Source organism: Calliopsis andreniformis, unplaced genomic scaffold (genome assembly GCF_051401765.1).
Source record: "Calliopsis andreniformis isolate RMS-2024a unplaced genomic scaffold, iyCalAndr_principal scaffold0019, whole genome shotgun sequence".
Classification (NCBI taxonomy): Eukaryota; Metazoa; Arthropoda; class Insecta; order Hymenoptera; family Andrenidae; genus Calliopsis; species Calliopsis andreniformis.
The window spans coordinates 9,192,630-9,208,057 of record NW_027480431.1 but is presented as its reverse complement, the minus strand read 5'-3'; positions in this window follow the sequence as shown (position 1 = coordinate 9,208,057).

The following is a 15,428-nucleotide window of genomic DNA, read 5'->3' as shown; positions in this document are numbered from 1 at the left end:
GACTTCTAAGGCCCTAACTATTCAATCTGTTGGTGCAACGCCCAAGGGTGATGCCTATGTTGCCCGGAATGTAGAAATGACGTTAACTTTCACACTGGTAGCAATTATTCGTTTTATACGATGGAAAAACTGTTTTATTTATTTTGTATTTTATGCTTCTGGCGTTGACTTCTTAGGCCCTAACTATTCCCTCTGGTGGATCAACGCCCTAGAGTGAAGCTGAGGTTGCCCGGAACGTAGAAATGACCATTACTTTCACACTGGTTGCAATTATTCCTGTTATACGATGGAAAGCTGTTGTATTTTAATTGTATTTTATGCTTTTAGCGATGAATTCTAAGTCCCTAGCTATTCGATCTGGTGGAGCAACGCCCTAGAGTGACGCCTAGGTTGCTCGGAACGTAGAAATGACCATTACTTTCACACTGGATGCAATTATTCGTTTTATACGATGGAAAAGCTGTAGTATTTATATCGTATTTTATGCATCTGGCGTTGACTTCTTAGGACCTAACTATTCGATCTGGTGGAGCAACGCCCAAGGGTGAAGCCTATGTTTCCCCGAAAGTGGAAATTACGTTAACTTTCATACTGGTTGCAATTATTCGTTTTATACGATGGAAAAACTGTTTTATTTATTTTGTATTTTATGCTTCGGGCGTTGACTTCTAAGGCCCTAACTATTCGATCTGGTGGAGCAACGCCCTAGAGTGGAGCCTAGCATGCCCGGAACGTCGATATGATCATTACTTTCGCACTGGTTGCAATTAGTCATGCTATACGATGGAAAAACGGTTGCATTTTTATTGTATTTTATGCTTCTGGCGTTGACTTCTAAGGCCGTAGCTATTAGATATGGTGGAGCACCGCCCTAGAGTGACAGCTAGGTTACCCGGAACGTAGAAATGACCAGTACTTTCACACTGGTTGCAGTTATTCCTGTTATACGATGGAAAAACTGTTGCATCTTTATTGCATTTTATGCTTCTGGCGTTGACTTGTAAGGCCCTAACTATTCGATCTGGTGGAGCAACGCCCTAGGGTGAAGCCTAGGCTGCTCGGAATGTAGAAACGTCTATAACTTTCACACTGGTTGCTATTATTCGTTTTGTATGATGGAAAAGCTGTTATATTTATATTGCATTTTATGCTTCTGGCGTTGAATTCTAAGTCCGTAGCTCTTCGATCTGGTGGAGCAACGCCCTAGAGTGGAGCCTAGCATGCCCGGAACGTCGATATGATCATTACTTTCGCACTGGTTGCAATTATTCTTTTTATACGATGGAAAAACTGTTATATTTATATTGTATATTATGCTTTTGGCGTTGCCTTCTAAGGCACTAACTATTCGATCTGGTGGAGCAACGCCCTAGAGTGAAGCCGAGGTTGCCCGGAACGTAGAAATGACCATCACTTTCAAACTGGTTGCAATTATTCCTGTTATGTGATGGAAAAACTGTTGTATTTTTATTGCATTTTATGCTTCGGGCATTGACTTTTAAGGCCCTAACTATTCAATCTGCTGGAGCAACGCCCTAGGGTGTAGCCTAGGTTGCCCGGAAAGTAGAAATGACCATAACTTTCATACTGGTTGCAATTACTCGTTTTATATGATGGAAAAACTATTGTATTTATATTGTATTTTATGCTACTAGCGTTCACTTCTTAGGCCCTAACTATTCGATCTGGTGGAACAACGCCCTAGGTTGAAGCCTAGGTTGCCCGGAACGTAGAAATGACCATAACTTTTACACAGGTAGCAATTATTCGTTTTATACAATGGAAAAACTGTTCTATTTATTTTGTATTTTATGCTTCGGGCGTTGACTTCTTAGGCCGTAACAATTCGATCTGGTGGAACAACGCCCTAGAGTGAAGCCTAGGTTACCCGGAACGTAGAAATGACCAGTACTTTCACACTGTTTGCAGTTACTCCTGTTATACGATGGAAAAACTTTTGCATCTTTATTGTATTTTATGATTCTGGCGTTGACTTCTAAGGCCCTAGCTATTCGATTTGGTGGAGCAACACCCGAGAGTGGAGCCTAGATTGCCCGGTACGTAGAAATGACCATTACTTTCACACTGTTTGCAAATATACATTATATACGATGGAAAAACTGTTGTATTTATGTTGTATTTTATGCTTCTGGCGATGACTTCTTAGGCCCTAACTATTTGATCTGGTGGAGCACCGCCCTAGAGTGAAGCGTAGGTTGCCCGGAACGTGGAAATGACCATAACTTTCACACTGGTTGCTATTATTCGTTTTATACGATGGAAAAACCGTTGTATTTATATTGTATTTTATGCTTCTGACGTTCACTTCTTAGGCCCTAACTATTCGATCTGGTGGAACAACGCCGTAGAGTGAAGCCTAGGTTGCCCGGAAAGTAGAAATGACCATAAGTTTCATACTGGTTGCAATTATCTGTTTTATACGATGGAAAAGCTGTTGTTCTTATATCGTATTTTATGCTTCTGGCGTTGACTTCTTAAGCCGTAACTATTCGGTCTGGTGGAGCAACGCCGTGGAGTGAAACCTAGGTTGCCCGGAACGTAGAATTGGCCATCACTTTCAAACTGGTTGCAGTTATTCCTGATATATGATGGAAACACTGTTGTATTTTTTTTGCATTTTATGCTTCGGGCGTTGGCTTCTAAGGCCCTAACTATTCAATCTGTTGGAGCAACGCCCTAGGGTGAAGCCTAGGTTGCTCGGAAAGTAGAAATGACCATCAGTTTCATACTGGTTGCAATTATTCGTTTTATTCTATGGAAAAACTGTTGTATTCATATTGTATTTTATGCTTCTGGCGTTGACTTCTAAGGCCCTAGCAATTGGATCCAGTGGAGCAACGCCCTAGAGTGAAGCCTAGCTTGCCCGGAAAGGAGAAATGACCATCACTTTCAAACTGGTTGCAATTAATCCTGTTATACGATGGAAAAACTGTTGTATTTTTATTGCATTTTATGCTTCTGGCGTTCACTTCTAAGGACTTAACTATTCGATCTGGTGGAGCAACGCCCTAGAGTGAAGCCTAGGTTGCTCGGAATGTAGAAATGACCATAACTTTCACACTGGTTACAATTATTCGTTTTATACGATGGAAAAGCTGTTGTATTTATATCGTATTTTATGCTTCTGGCGTTGACTTCTTAGGCCGTAATTATTCGGTCTGGTGGAGCAACGCCCTGGAGTGAAATCTAGGTTGCCCGGAACGTAGAATTGGCCATCACTTTCAAACTGGTTGCAATTATTCCTGTTATATGATGGAAACACTGTTGTATTTTTTTTGCATTTTATGTTTCGGGCGTTGACGTCTAAGGCCCTAACCATTCAATCCGTTGGAGCAACGCCCTAGGGTGAAGCCTAGGTTGCTCGGAAAGTAGAAATGACCATAAGTTTCATACTGGTTGGAATTATTCGTTTTATGCGATGGAAAAACTGTTGTATTTATATTGTATTTTATGCTTCTGGCGTTGACTTCTAAGGCACTAGCTATTCGATCTGGTGGAGCAACGCCCTAGAGTGAAGCCTAGGTTGCCCGGAAGGTAGAATTGGCCATCACTTTCACACTGGTTGCAATTATTCGTTTTATACGATCGAAAAGCTGTTGTATTTACATTGTATTTTATGCCTCTGGCGTTGACTTCTAAGGCCCTAACTATTCAATCTGTTAGAGCAACGCCCTAGGGTGAGGCCTAGGCTGCTCGGAAAGTAGAAATGACCATAAGTTTCATACTGGTTGCAATTATTCGTTTTATACGATGGAAAAACTGTTGTATTTATATTGTATTTTATGCTTCTGGCGTTGACTTCTAAGGCCCTAGCTGTTCGATCTAGTGGAGCAACGCCCTAGAGTGAAGCCTAGCTTGCCCGGAAAGGAGAAATGACCATCACTTTCAAACTGGTTGCAATTAATCCTGTTATACGATGGAAAAACTGTTGTATTTTTATTGCATTTTATGCTTCTGGCGTTCACTTCTTAGGCCCCAACTATTCGATCTGGCGGAACAACGGCCCAGGGTGAAGCCTAGCTTGCCCGGAACGTAGAAATGACCATTACTTTCACACTGTTTGCAAGTATTCCTTTTATACGATGGAAAAACCGTTGTATTTATATTGTATTTTATGCTTCTGACGTTCACTTCTTAGGCCCTAACTATTCGATCTGGTGGAACAACGCCGTAGAGTGAAGCCTCGGTTGCCCGGAAAGTAGAAATGACCATAAGTTTCATACTGGTTGCAATTATCTGTTTTATACGATGGAAAAGCTGTTGTACTTATATCGTATTTTATGCTTCTGGCGTTGACATCTTAAGCCGTAACTATTCGGTCTGGTGGAGCAACGCCATGGAGTGAAACCTACGTTGCCCGGAACGTAGAATTGGCCATCACTTTCAAACTGGTTGCAGTTATTCCTGATATATGATGGAAACACTGTTGTATTTTTTTTGCACTTTATGCTTCGGGCGTTGGCTTCTAAGGCCCTAACTATTCAATCTGTTGGAGCAACGCCCTAGGGTGAAGCCTAGGTTGCTCGGAAAGTAGAAATGACCATCAGTTTCAAACTGGTTGCAATTATTCGTTTTATACTATGGAAAAACTGTTGTATTTATATTGTATTTTATGCTTCTGGCGTTGACTTCTAAGGCCCTAGCAATTGGATCCAGTGGAGCAACGCCCTAGAGTGAAGCCTAGCTTGCCCGGAAAGGAGAAATGACCATCACTTTCAAACTGGTTGCAATTAATCCTGTTATACGATGGAAAAACTGTTGTATTTTTATTGCATTTTATGCTTCTGGCGTTCACTCCTTAGGCCCTAACTATTCGATCTGGTGGAACAACGGCCTAGGGTGAAGCCTAGCTTGCCCGGAACGTAGAAATGACCATTACTTTCACACTGTTTGCAAGTATTCCTTTTATACGATGGAAAAGCTGTTGTATTTATTTCGTATTTAATGCTTCTGGCGTTTACTTCTAAGGACTTAACTATTCGATCTGGTGGAGCAACGCCCTAGAGTGAAGCCTAGGTTGCTCGGAATGTAGAAATGACCATAACTTTCACACTGGTTACAATTATTCGTTTTATACGATGGAAAAGCTGTTGTATTTATATCGTATTTTATGCTTCTGGCGTTGACTTCTTAGGCCGTAACTATTCGGTCTGGTGGAGCAACGCCCTGGAGTGAAACCTAGGTTGCCCGGAACGTAGAATTGGCCATCACTTTCAAGCTGGTTGCAATTATTGCTGCTATATGATGGAAACACTGTTTTATTTTTTTTGCATTTTATGGTTCGGGCGTTGACTTCTAAGGCCCTAACTATTCAACCCGTTGGAGCAACGCCCTAGGGTGAAGCCTAGGTTGTTCGGAAAGTAGAAATGACCATAAGTTTCATACTGGTTGCAATTATTCGTTTTATACGATGGAAGAACTGTTGTATTCATATTGTATTTCATGCTTCTGGCGTTCACTTCTAAGGCACTAACTATTCGATCTGGTGGAGCAACGCCTTAGAGTGAAGCCTAGGTCGCCCGGAAGGTAGAATTGGCCATCACTTTCAAACTGGTTGCAATTATTCGTTTTATACGATGGAAACGCTGTTGTATTTATATCGTATTTTATGCTTCTGGCGTTTAGTTCTAAGGACCTAACTATTCGATCTGGTGGAGCAACGCCTTAGAGTGGATCCTAGGTTGCTCGGAATGTAGAAATGACCATAACTTTCACACTGGTTGCAATTATTCGTTTTATACGATGGAAACGCTGTTGTATTTATATTGTACTTTATGCCTCTGGCGTTGACTTCTAAGGCCGTAGCTATTAGATGTGGTGGTGCAACGCCCTTGAGTGACGCCTAGGGTGCTCGGAACGTAGAAATGACCATTACTTTCACACTGGTTGCAATTATTCGCTTTATACGATGGAAAAGCTGTTGTATTTATATCGTGTTTTATGCTTCTGGCGTTGACTTCTTAGGCCGTAATTATTCGGTCTGGTGGAGCAACGCCCTGGAGTGAAATTTAGGTTGCCCGGAACGTAGAATTGGCCATCACTTTCAAACTGGTTGCAATTATTCCTGTTATATGATGGAAACACTGTTGTATTTTTTTTGCATTTTATGTTTCGGGCGTTGACGTCTAAGGCCCTAACCATTCAATCCGTTGGAGCAACGCCCTAGGGTGAAGCCTAGGTTGCTCGGAAAGTAGAAATGACCATAAGTTTCATACTGGTTGCAATTATTCGTTTATACGATGGAAAAACTGTTGTATTCATATTGTATTTTATGCTTGTGGCGTTCACTTCTAAGGCACTAACTATTCGATCTGGTGGAGCAACGCCCTAGAGTGAAGCCTAGGTTGCTCGGAATGTAGAAATGACCATAACTTTCACACTGGTTACAATTATTCGTTTTATACGATGGAAAAGCTGTTGTATTTATATCGTATTTTATGCTTCTGGCGTTGACTTCTTAGGCCGTAACTATTCGGTCTGGTGGAGCAACGCCCTGGAGTGAAACCTAGGTTGCCCGGAACGTAGAATTGGCCATCACTTTCAAACTGGTTGCAATTATTCGTTTTATACGATGGAAACGCTGTTGTATTTATATCGTATTTTATGCTTCTGGCGTTTAGTTCTAAGGACCTAACTATTCGATCTGGTGGAGCAACGCCTTAGAGTGGATCCTAGGTTGCTCGGAATGTAGAAATGACCATAACTTTCACACTGGTTGCAATTATTCGTTTTATACGATGGAAACGCTGTTGTATTTATATTGTACTTTATGCCTCTGGCGTTGACTTCTAAGGCCGTAGCTATTAGATGTGGTGGAGCAACGCCCTTGAGTGACGCCTAGGGTGCTCGGAACGTAGAAATGACCATTACTTTCACACTGGTTGCAATTATTCGCTTTATACGATGGAAAAGCTGTTGTATTTATATCGTGTTTTATGCTTCTGGCGTTGACTTCTTAGGCCGTAATTGTTCGGTCTGGTGGAGCAACGCCCTGGAGTGAAATCTAGGTTGCCCGGAACGTAGAATTGGCCATCACTTTCAAACTGGTTGCAATTATTCCTGTTATATGATGGAAACACTGTTGTATTTTTTTTGCATTTTATGTTTCGGGCGTTGACGTCTAAGGCCCTAACCATTCAATCCGTTGGAGCAACGCCCTAGGGTGAAGCCTAGGTTGCTCGGAAAGTAGAAATGACCATAAGTTTCATACTGGTTGCAATTATTCGTTTATACGATGGAAAAACTGTTGTATTGATATTGTATTTTATGCTTGTGGCGTTCACTTCTAAGGCACTAACTATTCGATCTGGTGGAGCAACGCCCTAGAGTGAAGCCTAGGTTGCTCGGAATGTAGAAATGACCATAACTTTCACACTGGTTACAATTATTCGTTTTATACGATGGAAAAGCTGTTGTATTTATATCGTATTTTATGCTTCTGGCGTTGACTTCTTAGGCCGTAACTATTCGGTCTGGTGGAGCAACGCCCTGGAGTGAAACCTAGGTTGCCCGGAACGTAGAATTGGCCATCACTTTCAAACTGGTTGCAATTATTCCTGTTATATGATGGAAACACTGTTGTATTTTTTTTGCATTTTATGGTTCGGGCGTTGACTTCTAAGGCCCTAACTATTCAACCCGTTGGAGCAACGCCCTAGGGTGAAGCCTAGGTTGTTCGGGAAGTAGAAATGACCATAAGTTTCATACTGGTTGCAATTATTCGTTTTATACGATGGAAAAACTGTTGTATTTATATTGTATTTTATGCTTCTGGCGTTGACTTCTAAGGCACTAACTATTCGATCTGGTGGAGCAACGCCCTAGAGTGAAGCCTAGGTTGCCCGGAAGGTAGAATTGGCCATTACTTTCACACTGGTTGCAATTATTCGTTTTATACGATGGAAAAGCTGTCGTATTTATATTGTATTTTATGCCTCTGGCGTTGACTTCTAAGGCCCTAACTATTCAATCTGGTAGAGCAACGCCCTAGGGTGAAGCCTAGGTTGCTCGGAAAGTAGAAATGACCATAAGTTTCATACTGGTTGCAATTATTCGTTTTATACGATGGAAAAACTGTAGTATTTATATTGTATTTTATGCTTCTGGCGTTGACTTCTAAGGCCCTAGCTGTTCGATCTAGTGGAGCAACGCCCTAGAGTGAAGCCTAGGTTGCCCGGAAGGGAGAAATGACCATCACGTTCAAACTGGTTGCAATTAGTCCTTTTATACGATGGAAAAGCTGTTGTATCTATATTGTATTTTATGCTTCTGGCGTTTACTTCTAAGGACCTAACTATTCGATCTGGTGGAGCAACGCCCTAGAGTGAAGCCTAGGTTACACGGAATGTGGAAATGACCATAACTTTCACACTGGTTGCAATTATTCGTTTTATACGATGGAAACGCTGTTGTATTTATATTGTACTTTATGCCTCTGGCGTTGATTTCTAAGGCACTATCTATTCGATCTGGTGGAGCAACACCCTAGAGAGAAGCCTAGGTTGCCCGGAACGTAGAATTAGCTATCACTTTCGAACTGGTTGCAATTGTTCCTGTTATATGATGGAAACACTGTTGTACTTTTTTTTGCAATTTATGGTTCGGGCGTTCACTTCTAAGGTCCTAACTATTCAGTCCGTTGGAGCAACGCCCTAGGGTGAAGCCTAGCTTGCTCGGAAAGTAGAAATGACCATAAGTTTCATACTGGTTGCAATTATTCGTTTTATACGATGGAAACACTGTTTTATTTTTATTGCATTTTATGCTTCGGGCGTTGGCTTCTAAGGTCCAAACTTTTCAATCTGCTGGAGCAACGCCCTAGGGTGAAGCCTAGGTTGCTCGGAAAGTAGAAATGACCGTCAGTTTCATACTGGTTGCAATTATTCGATTTATACGATGGAAAAACTGTTGAATTTATATTGTATTTTATGCCTCTGGCGTTGACTTCTAAGGCCGCAGCTATTAGATGTGGTGGAGCAACGCCCTAGAGTGAAGCCTAGGTTGCCCGGAAGGTAGAATTGGCCATCACTTTCAAACTGGTTGCAATTATTCGTTTTATACGATGGAAAAACTGTTGTATTTATGTTGTATTTTATGCTTCTGGCGTTTACTTCTAAGGACCTAACTATTCGATCTGGTGGAGCAACGCCCTAGGGTGAAGCCTAGGTTGCTCGGAAGGTAGAAATGTCCATAAGTTTCATACTGGTTGGAATTATTCGTTTTATACGATGGAAAAACTGTTGAATTTATATTGTATTTTATGCCTCTGGCGTTGACTTCTAAGGCCGCAGCTATTAGATGTGGTGGAGCAACGCCCTAGAGTGAAGCCTAGGTTGCCCGGAAGGTAGAATTGGCCATCACTTTCAAACTGGTTGCAATTATTCGTTTTATACGATGGAAAAACTGTTGTATTTATGTTGTATTTTATGCTTCTGGCGTTTACTTCTAAGGACCTAACTATTCGATCTGGTGGAGCAACGCCCTAGGGTGAAGCCTAGGTTGCTCGGAAGGTAGAAATGTCCATAAGTTTCATACTGGTTGGAATTATTCGTTTTATACGATGGAAAAGCTGTTGTATTTATATTGTATTTTATGCCTCTGGCGTTGACTTCTAAGGCCGTAGCTATTGGATGTGGTGGAGCAACGCCCTAGAGAGACGCCTAGGGTGCTCGGAGCGTAGAAATGACCATTGCTTTCACACTGGTTGCAATTATTCGTTTTATACGATGGAAAAGCTGTTGTATTTATATCGTATTTTATGCTTCTGGCGTTGACTTCTTAGGCCGTATCTATTCGGTCTGGTGGTGCAACGCCCTGGAGTGAAACCTAGGTTGCCCGGAACGTAGAATTGGCCATCACTTTCAAACTGGTTGCAATTATTCCTGATAGATGATGGAAACACTGTTGTATTTTTTTTGCATTTTATGGTTCGGGCGTTGACTTCTAAGGCCCTAACTATTCGATCTGTTGGAGCAACGCCCTAGGATGAAGCCTAGGTTCCTCGGAAAGAAAAAATGTCCATAAGTTTCGTACTGGTTGCAATTATTCGTTCTATACGATGGAAAAGCTGTTGTATTTATATTGTATTATATGCTTCTGGCGTTGACTTCTAAGGCACTAACTATTCGGTCTGGTGGAGCAACGCCCTGGAGTGAAACCTAGGTTGCCCGGCACGTAGAATTGGCCATCACTTTCAAACTGGTTGCAATTATTGCTGCTATATGATTGAAACACTGTTCTATTTTTTTTGCATTTTATGGTTCGGGCATTGACTTCTAAGGCCCTAACTATTCAACCCGTTGGAGCAACGCCCTAGGGTGAAGCCTAGGTTGTTCGGAAAGTAGAAATGACCATAAGTTTCATAATGGTTGCAATTATTCGTTTTATACGATGGAAAAACTGTTGTATTCATATTGTATTTCATGCTTCTGGCGTTCACTTCTAAGGCACTAACTATTCGATCTGGTGGAGCAACGCCCTAGAGTGAAGCCTAGGTTGCCCGGAAGGTATAATTGGCAATCACTTTCAAACTGGTTGCAATTATTCGTTTTATACGATGGAAACGCTGTTGTATTTATATCGTATTTTATGCTTCTGGCGTTTAGTTCTAAGGACATAACTATTCGATCTGGTGGAGCAACGCCTTAGAGTGGATCCTAGGTTGCTCGGAATGTAGAAATGACCATAACTTTCACACTGGTTGCAATTATTCGTTTTATACGATGGAAACGCTGTTGTATTTATATTGTACTTTATGCCTCAGGCGTTGACTTCTAAGGCCGTAGCTATTGGATGTGGTGGAGCAACGCCCTAGAGAGACGCCTAGGGTGCTCGGAGCGTAGAAATGACCATTGCTTTCACACTGGTTGCAATTATTCGTTTTATACGATGGAAAAGCTGTTGTATTTATATCGTATTTTATGCTTCTGGCGTTGACTTCTTAGGCCGTATCTATTCGGTCTGGTGGTGCAACGCCCTGGAGTGAAACCTAGGTTGCCCGGAACGTAGAATTGGCCATCACTTTCAAACTGGTTGCAATTATTCCTGTTATATGGTGGAAACGCTGTTGTATTTTTATTGCATTTTATGCTTCGGGCGTCGACTTCTAAGGCCCTAACTATTCAATCTGTTGGAGCAACGCCCTAGGGTGAAGCCTAGCTTGCTCGGAAAGTAGAAATGACCATAAGTTTCATACTGGTTGCAATTATTCGTTTTATACGATGGAAAAGCTGTTGTACTTATATCGTATTTTATGCTTCTGGCGTTGACTTCTTAAGCCGTAACTATTCGGTCTGGTGGAGCAACGCCATGGAGTGAAACCTAGGTTGCCCGGAACGTAGAATTGGCCATCACTTTCAAACTGGTTGCAGTTATTCCTGATATATGATGGAAACACTGTTGTACTTTTTTTGCATTTTGTGCTTCGGGCGTTGGCTTCTAAGGCCCTAACTATTCAATCTGTTGGAGCAACGCCCTAGGGTGAAGCTTAGGTTGCTCGGAAAGTAGAAATGACTATCAGTTTCATACTGGTTGCAATTATTCGTTTTATACGATGGAAAAACTGTTGTATTTATATTGTATTTTATGCTTCTGGCGTTGACTTCTAAGGCCCTAGCAATTCGATCTAATGGAGCAACGCCCTAGAGTGAAGCCTAGGCTGCCCGGAAAGGAGAAATGACCATCACTTTCAAACTGGTTGCAATTAATCCTGTTATACGATGGAAAAACTGTTGTATTTTTATTGCAGTTTATGCTTCTGGCGTGCACTTCTTAGGCCCTAACTATTCGATCTGGTGGAACAACGGACTAGGGTGAAGCCTAGCTTGCCCGGAACGTAGAAATGACCATTACTTTCACATGTTTGCAAGTATTCCTTTTATACGATGGAAAAGCTGTTGTATTTATATCGTATTTAATGCTTCTGGCGTTTACTTCTAAGGACTTAACTATTCGATCTGGTGGAGCAACGCCCTATAGTGAAGCCTAGGATGCCCGGAAGGTAGAATTCGCCATCACTTTCACACTGGTTGCAATTATTCGTTTTATACGATGGAAAAGCTGTTGTATTTATATTGTATTTTATGCCTCTGGCGTTGACTTCTAAGGCCCTAACTATTCAATCTGTTGGAGCAGCGCCCTTGGGTGAAGCCTAGGTTGCTCGGAAAGTAGAAATGACCATCACTTTCATACTGGTTGCAATTATTCGTTTTATACGATGGAAAAACTGTTGTATTTATATTGTATTTTATGCTTCTGGCGTTTACTTCTAAGGCACTAACTATTCGATCTGGTGGAGCAACGCCCTAGAGTGAAGCCTAGGTTGCCCGGAAGGTAGAATTGGCCATTACTTTCACACTGGTTGCAATTATTCGTTTTATACGATGGAAAAGCTGTCGTATTTATATTGTATTTTATGCCTCTGGCGTTGACTTCTAAGGCCCTAACTATTCAATCTGGTAGAGCAACGCCCTAGGGTGAAGCCTAGGTTGCTCGGAAAGTAGAAATGACCATAAGTTTCATACTGGTTGCAATTATTCGTTTTATACGATGGAAAAACTGTAGTATTTATATTGTATTTTATGCTTCTGGCGTTGACTTCTAAGGCCCTAGCTGTTCGATCTAGTGGAGCAACGCCCTAGAGTGAAGCCTAGGTTGCCCGGAAGGGAGAAATGACCATCACGTTCAAACTGGTTGCAATTAGTCCTTTTATACGATGGAAAAGCTGTTGTATCTATATTGTATTTTATGCTTCTGGCGTTTACTTCTAAGGACCTAACTATTCGATCTGGTGGAGCAACGCCCTAGAGTGAAGCCTAGGTTACACGGAATGTGGAAATGACCATAACTTTCACACTGGTTGCAATTATTCGTTTTATACGATGGAAACGCTGTTGTATTTATATTGTACTTTATGCCTCTGGCGTTGATTTCTAAGGCACTATCTATTCGATCTGGTGGAGCAACACCCTAGAGAGAAGCCTAGGTTGCCCGGAACGTAGAATTAGCTATCACTTTCGAACTGGTTGCAATTGTTCCTGTTATATGATGGAAACACTGTTGTACTTTTTTTTGCAATTTATGGTTCGGGCGTTCACTTCTAAGGTCCTAACTATTCAGTCCGTTGGAGCAACGCCCTAGGGTGAAGCCTAGCTTGCTCGGAAAGTAGAAATGACCATAAGTTTCATACTGGTTGCAATTATTCGTTTTATACGATGGAAACACTGTTTTATTTTTATTGCATTTTATGCTTCGGGCGTTGGCTTCTAAGGTCCAAACTTTTCAATCTGCTGGAGCAACGCCCTAGGGTGAAGCCTAGGTTGCTCGGAAAGTAGAAATGACCGTCAGTTTCATACTGGTTGCAATTATTCGATTTATACGATGGAAAAACTGTTGAATTTATATTGTATTTTATGCCTCTGGCGTTGACTTCTAAGGCCGCAGCTATTAGATGTGGTGGAGCAACGCCCTAGAGTGAAGCCTAGGTTGCCCGGAAGGTAGAATTGGCCATCACTTTCAAACTGGTTGCAATTATTCGTTTTATACGATGGAAAAACTGTTGTATTTATGTTGTATTTTATGCTTCTGGCGTTTACTTCTAAGGACCTAACTATTCGATCTGGTGGAGCAACGCCCTAGGGTGAAGCCTAGGTTGCTCGGAAGGTAGAAATGTCCATAAGTTTCATACTGGTTGGAATTATTCGTTTTATACGATGGAAAAACTGTTGAATTTATATTGTATTTTATGCCTCTGGCGTTGACTTCTAAGGCCGCAGCTATTAGATGTGGTGGAGCAACGCCCTAGAGTGAAGCCTAGGTTGCCCGGAAGGTAGAATTGGCCATCACTTTCAAACTGGTTGCAATTATTCGTTTTATACGATGGAAAAACTGTTGTATTTATGTTGTATTTTATGCTTCTGGCGTTTACTTCTAAGGACCTAACTATTCGATCTGGTGGAGCAACGCCCTAGGGTGAAGCCTAGGTTGCTCGGAAGGTAGAAATGTCCATAAGTTTCATACTGGTTGGAATTATTCGTTTTATACGATGGAAAAGCTGTTGTATTTATATTGTATTTTATGCCTCTGGCGTTGACTTCTAAGGCCGTAGCTATTGGATGTGGTGGAGCAACGCCCTAGAGAGACGCCTAGGGTGCTCGGAGCGTAGAAATGACCATTGCTTTCACACTGGTTGCAATTATTCGTTTTATACGATGGAAAAGCTGTTGTATTTATATCGTATTTTATGCTTCTGGCGTTGACTTCTTAGGCCGTATCTATTCGGTCTGGTGGTGCAACGCCCTGGAGTGAAACCTAGGTTGCCCGGAACGTAGAATTGGCCATCACTTTCAAACTGGTTGCAATTATTCCTGATAGATGATGGAAACACTGTTGTATTTTTTTTGCATTTTATGGTTCGGGCGTTGACTTCTAAGGCCCTAACTATTCGATCTGTTGGAGCAACGCCCTAGGATGAAGCCTAGGTTCCTCGGAAAGAAAAAATGTCCATAAGTTTCGTACTGGTTGCAATTATTCGTTCTATACGATGGAAAAGCTGTTGTATTTATATTGTATTATATGCTTCTGGCGTTGACTTCTAAGGCACTAACTATTCGGTCTGGTGGAGCAACGCCCTGGAGTGAAACCTAGGTTGCCCGGCACGTAGAATTGGCCATCACTTTCAAACTGGTTGCAATTATTGCTGCTATATGATTGAAACACTGTTCTATTTTTTTTGCATTTTATGGTTCGGGCATTGACTTCTAAGGCCCTAACTATTCAACCCGTTGGAGCAACGCCCTAGGGTGAAGCCTAGGTTGTTCGGAAAGTAGAAATGACCATAAGTTTCATAATGGTTGCAATTATTCGTTTTATACGATGGAAAAACTGTTGTATTCATATTGTATTTCATGCTTCTGGCGTTCACTTCTAAGGCACTAACTATTCGATCTGGTGGAGCAACGCCCTAGAGTGAAGCCTAGGTTGCCCGGAAGGTATAATTGGCAATCACTTTCAAACTGGTTGCAATTATTCGTTTTATACGATGGAAACGCTGTTGTATTTATATCGTATTTTATGCTTCTGGCGTTTAGTTCTAAGGACATAACTATTCGATCTGGTGGAGCAACGCCTTAGAGTGGATCCTAGGTTGCTCGGAATGTAGAAATGACCATAACTTTCACACTGGTTGCAATTATTCGTTTTATACGATGGAAACGCTGTTGTATTTATATTGTACTTTATGCCTCAGGCGTTGACTTCTAAGGCCGTAGCTATTGGATGTGGTGGAGCAACGCCCTAGAGAGACGCCTAGGGTGCTCGGAGCGTAGAAATGACCATTGCTTTCACACTGGTTGCAATTATTCGTTTTATACGATGGAAAAGCTGTTGTATTTATATCGTATTTTATGCTT